We start from the raw sequence: 10,903 nt of genomic DNA, 5'->3' as shown, positions 1-10,903 counted from the left end.
GCAGTGCATTATGACTTTGGCACATCGGCCTGAATGCCAATGTTGAGCGAATCCGTACAATGGCATCCAGAGTTTTCAGCGACTCTTGCTTCAGTACATAGTCTTCACACGGGACTTGACTGAAGACCCGCTCTACTGCTGCATTTGACACTGGGCATGGGAGACAGGCCAGTTCATACAATGCCAGTTCCTTGTTAGGCTTTTCACCCATGGCATTTTCGTCTTTGAAAACTTCGACCCATAATGTTGCAGAGTCCTCTGGAAGTTTGCCGTCAAAGCCGGCCTCCTCATTCCAAAGATGCATAACAATTCACCTGTATTGTACTTTAGTCGCTTCAATACCGATTAAGCGGCCGCTTGCGCATCCTAGTGCTAAATGTTTGGATCAGCAACGCCGCTGAGTGGTTTTCCTCAGATATCACCAGATTTGGTCTGGTGTAGTAGTTTGTGGACTTGGACACCAGGAGCTCCAACAATTCACCAGATTTCCGAAATCTGGTGGCGAATTTCACCAGATGGCAACGCTAACGATGCAGAAGTTTTAGAAACCGACCCCTTCAGCACAAAGTGGTCACCGAACCATCGTCAATGCACGCCAATTCCCTATGTCCTCTTCTGCTCGTGGCTGTTCTTCCGGCGTTCTCTACGCTGTGCCTCGGTTACACCGACACAAGTGACGGTGGCGGCTGAGTGGCTCTACCAATGAATGAGCGCAAAGATCTGCACTCTGATACTGATCATGGGTTCTCCTAATCTAAGCGCTAGCTTTAGAGTGAAAGCACGCAAAGCTGTGTAAGCCTAGCTTGGCTTATTACGCTTAAAATACCTAACCTATCATTAAAGTTCCTGAAGGCGTTGAAATGATTGTCTAGAAACGCTCAAATGTGTTTCTAAGATGTGTCCTTTAGACATAATAGGCCTTTATTAGTATCCCAGGCAGCACAAAGCATTGGGCCAATGTTGTAAGTACGAGTGGCAAGCAGTGGCCCTACATTGGGCCAGCCTAACCAGCATGCTCCCAACATAGGACATGCCAGTCAACACAATGTCCAACAATGGCCCAGTCTAGCCAGTGCTCTCCCAGTGTTGGCGCTGCCAGTAGCCAACACTGGCTAGCTTGGGCCAAGATGTACAGTGAGTTCCCAATATTGGCACTGCCGTACATACAGAATGCCTATGTTGGACCAAGATTGCCGTTGTTCCTCCAATAATGGTCGCACGGAATTTAAAACTGGCTATAATGGGCAAGCTGTCCTGCCTTCCTCCGTCATTGGGTTTTCCGTTTTTTAAAACTTGCTACAATGAACCAAGTTGTCCTGTGTTCTTCCGGCATTGGATGTTCCGGTTTTTAAACATGGCTACAATGGACAATGTTATCCTCTGTTCTTCCAGTATTGGATGTTCAGTTTTTTAAAGATGGCTATAATGGACCAAGTTGTCCTGTGTTCCGCCGTCGTTGGCCGTTCCTTTTTTAAAATTGGCTACAATGGACCATGTTGTCCAGTGTTCTTCCGGCGTTGCCCGTTCAGTTTTTAAAACTGGCTACAATGGACCCAGGTGTCCTTAGTTCTTCCGACGTTGACCGTTCCGTTGTTTTAAACTGGCTGTAATGGACCATTGCAATTTGTCTTGTGTTTTTCCAGTATTAGCTATCCCTGTATGAAAACTGCCCACGATGGACCACTTTTTCCCCTGATCTCGCAAATGTCATTGCCATCCTAAAAGCGCAGCTTTAATGGGCTGCCGAAGGGAATATTTTCCGTTGACCATTCAATCAAAAGAAATTCTCCATTTTTATGGTTGAATACACGTGCGCTGGACGCCAAACCGCGGCATTTAATTCCGACAACATTTCAGCCAATCGTTCGGACCTCACCAAGTACCACGTACGGGACGACAATACTATAACGCATTCAAGCACGTACCGCTGCAACTGTCTGGATTCGTCTTTTCGGTGCGCTCATATGCGGCGCACCTTTGGGGGTCAGCTATATGTGTTTATGGTTTCAGCCTATTGGCATGCATGCAGATTTCGTCGCAGGCGCATACGTTTGTCGCACAATTATATCTAATGATAGCACGACCGTGCGACCACATATGTATACCCTAGACCGGCTAGCACTCACGACCCAATATGTCTGTATTGGACGCCGATTACACCCCTGCATCTATACTTAACCTATAGTACAAATCCAGTTGTCAGTGAGAACGCGCATAAAAACGAAATCGTGTCGCCATAGCATGTTCATGTGACATTAAATTAGTGATTAGAAGGTAGCTTTTTCATTGCCGAGAAGGAAAACGTTGCCTCAAGTTGAAGGAACAAATGACCATTTTCTCAGCGATGTTTTTGTTCTAGTGCTTTTGTATTATCCATAAGAAACTACGCGCAGCATCCTCTGTTTACCTGGAGAAAGGACCGAATACGATGTGTGTACTTTCTAGACGCAATCACTGGAAAATGAAAAGCCGGAAGACTCGCGAGGTTACCATTTTAGTTTTGGGCATTCACACGGTGGTAAAAAAAAAATGACAGTTTTTCGTGCAGACTGCGAGCATGAAGGCCCCGGTACATTTATATGGCTCTTGAGGATAACAGCGCGGAACACAGGACGGGAGCACAAGATTAGAGGACGACACAATGAGCGCTGACTTTCAATAACGTTAAACGTTGTTGAAAGTCAGCGCTCGTTATGTCGTACTCTAATCTTGTGCTCCCGTCCTGTGTTCCGCGCTGTTATCCTCAAGATGCATAACCAACATGCCCAAGCTGCTATTCTAGATTTATATGGCGCACAACATATATATCGCCAATAAACAAAAAAAAGATAGTTTTTTCCGCCTATTAGTTTAGAGTTTGACCATTCCAACCGCGCTAGGCGGTGGCAAAGGAATAAAAAAAAACTGTACAGGAATGAAAATAATGTGCGCTGTCGAGTCATTCGAAAAAACGAATGCAGCCTACAAACACTGTTTTAATGACGCAGTTTTCCATGCCCTTTCCAATTCTTTCTTTCTACTAAAATGATTTGGAATACGTTGCTTGCTCATTGAACGTTATCGTCTTTTTGTGCAATCCGCGTTAAGGTGAAGGGGATTGCGAAAAACGTCTGTGTATTGCCTGATGCCACAGCGCTTCAGGACCTCGACGCGCACAAAATTGATTCTGAATCATTCATTGCTGTGTCTGTCACCGTCGATTTGCGAAGTCGAGACAAAACATGAGCGAAGAAATCATGTTACAGTTGGAGAATGATGAGGACGAAGTGGCGCGCTCGTTTGTGGAAGATTAAGAAAAAGAAGTGCGTCGAATGGGCGGCCCTCGTAGCCTGGCTCCTTGGCTGATCCTCAATGTATATATCTTTAATCCTCTGTTGTAAATATATTTCTCCCTGTTACAAAATTATATGCCAAAATTTAAAAACATTGAACAATTCACAAATTCCGTAGAATGTTCAGAACAGCGCGGTGCGCTATAATTGGACAAAGGCTTTATCGATGTGGCCATAATTACTTGCGCAACAAAATTATGCAAGGTGTTTTAATGGTTTTGAAAGCTGAGGTAGTGTAGAATAGGTGGAAAAAGTTTAAACAATGTGAAAACTGTTTTTGTTTTCCTAAAAATTTTCAATGTTCGCTGTTTTCTGTAAATTAGCGCGATCGCATCTCTGTATCCAAATGTCATAAAAATATGAGCTTTAGCTGTTTGCGGATAATTATGCTGAGAACATATTGTGGAATTATTGCTGCTCTACCATGAACCTTTGCTGAAATAAAGGCCTGCAAATTAGGAAAATTTTCGTTTCCTGGGCCGATGTTTAGAATTTTTATAAAAACATCTACTCATACCCGAAAAGCGAACATTAACTGAATACAAATAAAAACATGTATATATTTAGTCAGATAATTTTCAGCTAGCTAACTTGAGCATAATTTGTATAATCTGTAACCAAAGTTGGCCAGAATAGAAGAGAAGCTCGGAACTCCGCCTCTTTGACATTATTAATCAGTCATCACGCAACAGTATATAATATTTTGAAGTAAATATAAAAGGTCGAACGACCATCCTTTGTTCGATCATAGGTGGCGAAAGGGAGGGGACGCGCGCATTTGTCGATGCACCAGCTGTATGGATTTACGCAAGACTGTGGATGGTAGATGGGGAGGCTTTCTATTTTTTTAGAAAATGTTTGTCCGTGGTTGGCTTGAAGAAACAATGCGTTTGCGAACACACAAAACAAAACTATTTATTGAACTCGACTCGAGCGGTGCGCGCTGGCGGCCGCTCATCGGCACGGTCCGAAGTCACGGCTGGCCGGTGCAAGCAGAAGAGGGCTGGGTAAAGGAGGAATGGAATGTTGAGAGGGTCGTTGGTCCTTCGTTCCCACGCGCAGCCCTTGCGAACACAACACCGCGGCGGGAATCACGCGCTGGTTGAGCGGGTCGTTGTTCCCCCTCGCCTACGCGTCTACGTGCAAGACACAACAGACAGCATCCCCAGCTGCGCTGCTGTGCGGCCTCCTCCCGAAGCGTTCATTTCAGAGCTTGTTGGAGACGCTACAAGACTTGTGACAGCTTCTTAAACCTTTCTTTTTTTCTTCCCTCATTAATTTTTTTTTTCATTGTGCTGTGCATAATTTTCTCTTGCGCCTATTTATGTCCATGTGCTCCGGTTGTTGCTTGCTACATATCAGTGAATAGCTGAGCTGTGAAATGTCGCCGGAGTACGGATTACAGCAACGGCGGGATACCATCTACATTATCAGACTCAGTGAACGCCGTCATCTTAGACCGTGAGTATATATCTTTGCAGCATGCCATTGCTTCATAATTGGTTCTATATAATCTCCTACCAGTCCCAAATGATCTCTTTCCTTATTCTCCTCGAAACAACTGCGCGAAGCATGACTTCAAGAACTAAGCGAATTTTCCTCCGGGTTACATGCAAGTGCGTGGACTTATTTGCTGGCTGCGATATGAATAGCATTTGCGCCGAAAATAGAGGAGCCGTGCGTAACAGGTGTGTATGCCACCAACACGTGACAGAACACTGCAGGCAGCCATTTGCGCAGTTTTTTGACTGTGCAGCGCGCCGCAATCAATTAGTAACCAGATACTATGCGCCCGGCTTTGTACATATATTTTGGACAGCCTCTCTTCTGCGCGCAGGAAGCCATGTTCACACAGTTTTTGGATTTTGTTAAGAGTTAAGGGCAGTTTTTTGTTTTCAGATGTACAGACGAAGTTTTGAAAACTGTTCGTGCCGTCTGTGCAAGCGAATTTTACAGTGGGGCAGACATGTGCGTGATGCCGCTTGATGCCTAGGCTATAATTAAGTCATAATGAACCTCCACTTTTATAATGGTTAATATTATATTGAGGAATTGAAAGCCGTGAACAGCGCAAGTGAGCCCCTTTTCAAAATTTTCTTAATCGACGCCCCCCTTCTGAGCACGTGCCTTCAGGTGAGGGCGTTATCAGAAAGCGGCGACAATAGGAGAGCGATTTCGCAGACGCGCTTCGAGGGCGGGGGAAAATAACAATACAAGCAAAAAGGCACATCAGCCGTGTGTGCACTGCGTCCCTGTCACTGCAAAGTAAACAACGTGCACGCGGGACACAATGTACAAAACATTGACGGCCGGTATGAGGCAACAATATCGTCCGAAATATATTGCTCGCGAAGCGCTCGATGACGGCGCGCACTTTCAGGCGAAATGGGACAGGACGTCAGGTCCGCCTGTTCGGCAATTACAGCTCTTTGTACCTCACGTGCCGTACCGTATGCATGAAGTGCACGCCATAGCCATCGTGCAAGAATGTTGAAACCGAAGCTGCGATCCACGTATTCTAATTCTATAGGAAATCATTTGGGAGTAGAAAAGAGCAACTTAATATGATGTGCATGGTTCTTTAATGAACGATATGTATAAATGGACGGTTGAATAGTTACAGTAATGGAGTGTTCCGCTAGAATTGTTTACGGCCGTGACCGCAATAAACATTACTCATATTGCTCTTAGCTTTAAGCTCTGGCATTGATAAGCCTATCTAAAGAACCGACTGGCAGTGACAGGTTGTTTACAGCTGTTGATCAAAAGGTAGGCCATCATGCTATTATTTCAGGCATATTTGCTTCTTTTTGTACCTCTGTTTACTAAAACTTAATTTTGTTCCCCATTCCTAGGGACGCTGCACCTCTTACAACACTCACTGTTCAGTCGCTTTTATTCAAGTATACAAAAAGGAGGAAATGCGCATGTACTCATAGGATAGCCTGTCGTTCCGTTAACAGCTGCAAATAACACGCCACTGCTCCTCGGTACCCTGGATGAAGTTTTCAATGGGGTTACCTGAGATGCCTAGCAATTGCTGTAATATTTATACCAATCACTGCAGTGAAACAGAAAGGTAACACTGCATCACTTTAAGTGCTGCATGCACCTATAAACGTGCCTTAATTTATTGCCTATTCTTATAGACTTAGGACCTCTTACTATAGGCTTTGTTCAGTAAGCAACCGTCTTTCATTGCTTCAATTTCTATCTCTACACCATTTTCTTGTTGCTCTGGGTGTGATCATTTGATTTCATTGTTCAAATCATATTGTTTTATCATGTGTGAATGATTTAGCCTGCACATACATGCTTTAATTTTTTAGATGCGCATCGGGAGCGTTTTCTACGTAGAAGTGGATCGATTGAGTTGTATCACTGGTGCGAAAACCGACAACCCCCAGAAGATATGTGTCCTGTGGTTGGAAGGGCAATAAAGAAGAAGAAAATCAGCGGAAAAGCCTGCCTAAAAAAAGGTAGCACTGCATCACTGTAACTGCTGCATGCACCTTTAAATATGCCTTATTTTTATTGCCTATTCTTATAGACGGTGGACCTCTTGCTATTGGCTTTTTGCAGAAAGCAACCGCCTTTCATTGCTTCAATTCCTATCTCTCCACCACTTTTTTGTTACTTCGAGTGTGATCCTTTGATTTTATTGTTCAAATCATATTATTAAATCGCCGGTGAATGATTTCGCCTACACATACATGCTTTCATTTTTTTTAGGTGCGCATCGAGAGTGTTTTCTACGTATAAATGGATCGATTAAGTTGTATCACTGGTGCGAAAACCAACAGTTCGGTACCCCCAGAAGATTTGTGTCTTGTGGGTGGCAGGGGTATAAAGAAGAGGATAATCAGTGGAAAAGCCTGCCTAAAAACTTACAAAGATGGAGCAAAAGCGAAATGCTGATCAGGGTTAGAGTCTGATTACTTCTGTTATCCCATTTCACTTGCTAGGTGATGTGACATATATGAAGCCCCTTAGTATAATTTGTGGTATACTCACTGAAAATTGTGTAGACATTAACTTTTTTCTCGTTCAATTATTTTGAGTGACGCACGAATTGGAATAAAACGAAGTCATCCACACGTCTAATGCCCATAGACATTAGATGCGTGGATGAGCTCATTAATTGTGTTCCTATGTGAGCATGCAATACTTTGTCGAATATATTAATATGTTAAAAGTAGACTTTTTTACTGTTAACCGGAGTAATACATATGCTCCATATCATAGCATTATTCGCCTGTAGTTTGTATCTGCTCTTTCCTAAATTGTATTCTACAAAGTATACGTGTGTCATTTCGTACGTCTATTTAACTAGCGAACAATTTGCAATCGAATCCCTTTTGTGATGTTTCAGCTACAAATAATGTATGACAGTTGTGACAATATAGGTAGCTTTAGGTATAACATATAGCGCGAAAATCTTTAATATATGCAATGATATTTTTATTCGCCGCATTGGCTAAACCAGCCTGTTGAAGAGACGAAATGAAAACAAATATGGATGTCTTCGGACAGGAACAGTAATCGTGGTGCCATGACCATTTTTTTAATTAAATTTTCATATGTCGTGGGCTAATGTCTCGGCACAAAGGAATGACCCTTAGGTTTGCCAGATGCGGCGTAGTATTCTCGAAAAAAAAAAAAACGCCTGTCACTAAAGCTGGAAAACGCCGTTTTTGTCGTTTCAAAAAGTTGCACGTTTGGAGGCCGGCTGGTAGCGTAAAATTTTGTCATCCACTGTTTTTTACTCACCGCATTTGGGTAACGTTTACTTGTATAAGAAGTATTAAAAGTGTGTTTCATTGATGCAGTTGATTTAGTAAAAAATCGCAAACTTTGCTTCAAGAACAACGCGCTACAAAAATGTTAATGTTCAACCTTACATACTGGCGTGACGCATTGCGTTGTTTGCACTAAAATATTCTGTGTTTATTACGCAGGTCATATTGTTAATTTAAGGCAGAATTTGGAGCTCTAAGCTGCTATGTGTGTTCTCTGTAACGCCACCAAAAGTATTATGCTGGAAAGCGATCTGCTTAAGATTGTAATTATAAAAATTACACATTGAAAAATCATCTTCAAAAATATAGTATTGTTAGTGGTGGTCAAAGCTGACAAATGGAATAATATATTAATAACCTAGATTGAATACTATTGCACCTAGCAATAAAAAAGAATGCAGGACAGAGAAAAAGTTCAGCCTTCACTTGCGTTCTGCCATGAAATTGGCAGAAATAGTGAATTAATACCATTTTAAGCTATATTAAGTATTTGTCCCAGTAGCAGAAAAACGGTGTTAAGCGCTGACAATGTTTTAAATTTTACTTAAGGTAAAATGTAACTAAATTAAGCAAATACTAAATTGAAGTTTTGATGCCTATTCCATAAGGGGGAGCCATATAAGCATATCTATAGAACAAAAACAAGCATTTTTATATTTCTAATATTACATTTTGCAGAATTCAATATATTTACTGACTAAAATTAACAAAGTACTTTGCACTGTTTCCACAGATTTTGATAAAAATTGATGTTGCGGCCGTTTCTTCAATTCTTATCAGTTTTCCTTATTTTACCATTTTCTTAATTTTGTCCAATTTCAAAATAGTATGCAGATACACACACAAATCTAGAGCTTCAAATTTTTTCAGAAATAAAGAATGGAACCTAGATAATGTAGAAAAATCAAGAATGCAGGCTGAGTTTGGCCATTATCAGCACGAGCACTCGGTTTAATATTTAATGTTATATTTTTAAACAGTATAACGCAACACTTTTTAGTCCGTGATATTTTTGAGGTACTGAAAATTTTTGAGAGGGATTTGAATGAAAATCGAAGATGATCTTTTTTTAATTGCAGCAAATTTGCCCTTTACTGCTGTTTTCGAATTCTGAGCAATTTTTTTGCGTTGTGGAGAACACACCTAGTGGTCTGGAGCTCCAGATACTGCCTGGAATTAAGAACATGCGTCAGGAAGTGAAAACATATTTAGTGCAACCAACCTAATGCATCATATGCCAGTACATAAGGTTAAAAATGAATATTTTTGCAGCGTATCGCTCCTGAAGAAAAGTTTGCGATTTTTTAATAACACAACTGCAAAAACAAAATAGGTTTCTAATAGTGTTTGTAAATATAAAACCTGCATATATTTAGTGAGTAAAAAAGAGCAGATGACAAAATCATGGTATTCAAACTTGCAACATTTTGAAATGGCAAAAACAGCGTTTTCTACCTCTAGAGATATACCATACAATTGTTTTTTTTTTCGAGGAAACTACGCGTATCTTGAAAAACTAAGGTTAATTCTTTTGTGCCTAGACACTTGCCCACCACATATAAGAATTTCATTGGAAACGAAAGATGGCCGTGGGACCTCGATTATGTTTCTTATTTAAGGCACCCATAATACGCTGTGAGAAAGCCAATATCAAAGGCTTTTTTTAATATTCCATATTTCGAACGGTTGTGCCATCTAAGAAAATTAGAAAGCTAGGCACACCTTGGTGTAGCCAGCCCTCACTTTCTGTTACAGCTGCATTTGCTAAGCTGAATTAATGCGTTGATTACTTTATTTTAGCCACGAATATAGCGCTATTACGTGTCAATTTTAAAGAAAGGCCGCAGTGACGCGATTCCTGTAGAATTTGTAAGTGAAATCTGTAAGCCTTACAAATCTACCCATATATATGATCTCTTGCAGGTTTTATTCAAGCTACATTACACCTGCTGCGCCCCATAGCTGGAGCCAAGGGTTATAAATAAACCATTAGAAACAGACGATGGAAACCGGTGGTGCATTGCTGGCAGCCACTTAGGACAGCGCAGAAAATTTTTATTTTGTAAGTGGGGAAATGAGGTTATTCGCTTCAAGTACTAAATATTCACTTTAGACAATAAATAGGACTTACAGAGTCGGTGAGCACGTTCGGAAACCCCTGTGTCAATATTTTCGGTTTGAAACCTCATGTGTACCTTTTTTTCCAGCTGTAGATAAATTCCGGGTTATGTAGATAGCGAAACTGTTACCAGTCCATTCGCGCACCTCAACTGTGCTGCTAACATGATTTTGAGCGGACAAAACAACCTGCCGCTAAGATTGCTAGCCCCATGCATGAGTAAGGGTGATATGCTGGCGATGGTTGCTTCGCGTCGGCCCTTTGGCGCACATGAAGGCTCGAGTTACAATGAGCGCGCCGAACTTTGCAATGCGGATAATGACTACAAAGCGGTAAGGATATAAATTTGTTTAACAGTATTTTTCAGCTGTAAAATACAAATACAGTGTTGTTGGACGATGTGCTGGCGCGGACGAAGAAACCATAGGCAACTTGTAGGTCTAACGCTACACAGGGCTGTCAAGCCAAGCCAAGTGCTCAATTGTATTGTCTGGGAATCAGATTTCTGTATTTTCGTAGTTTCCTATTGTATCTGGCGTTCAAAATGCAGACGTGAGGGTTCTTTATCACAAATAATCAAACGTGGATTGTGCCGGTACTCTTCAAAGTAGCAACACCATTTATTGTGTAAGTCATTAATCAGTAATTTAGGT

The 10,903-nt window shown here is 41.6% G+C and overlaps 1 long non-coding RNA gene across 1 annotated transcript; it reads left to right on the top strand.

Moving 5' to 3' along the window:
- The first annotated feature begins 4,737 nt into the window (after positions 1 to 4,737).
- Positions 4,738 to 7,224, top strand: LOC146188609 (uncharacterized). The gene is made up of 3 exons (XR_014707241.1): positions 4,738 to 4,793; positions 6,662 to 6,811; positions 7,065 to 7,224. It is a non-coding gene; the product is annotated as an uncharacterized LOC146188609 (long non-coding RNA).
- The last annotated feature ends 3,679 nt before the right edge of the window (positions 7,225 to 10,903 follow it).

This window comes from Amblyomma maculatum, chromosome 5 (assembly GCF_055883805.1).
Source record: "Amblyomma maculatum isolate TAMU_Amacu chromosome 5, ASM5588380v1, whole genome shotgun sequence".
NCBI lineage: Eukaryota > Metazoa > Arthropoda > Arachnida > Ixodida > Ixodidae > Amblyomma > Amblyomma maculatum.
The sequence above is the reverse complement of the archived record's forward strand: the minus strand, read 5'-3'. Positions and strand labels throughout refer to the sequence as shown.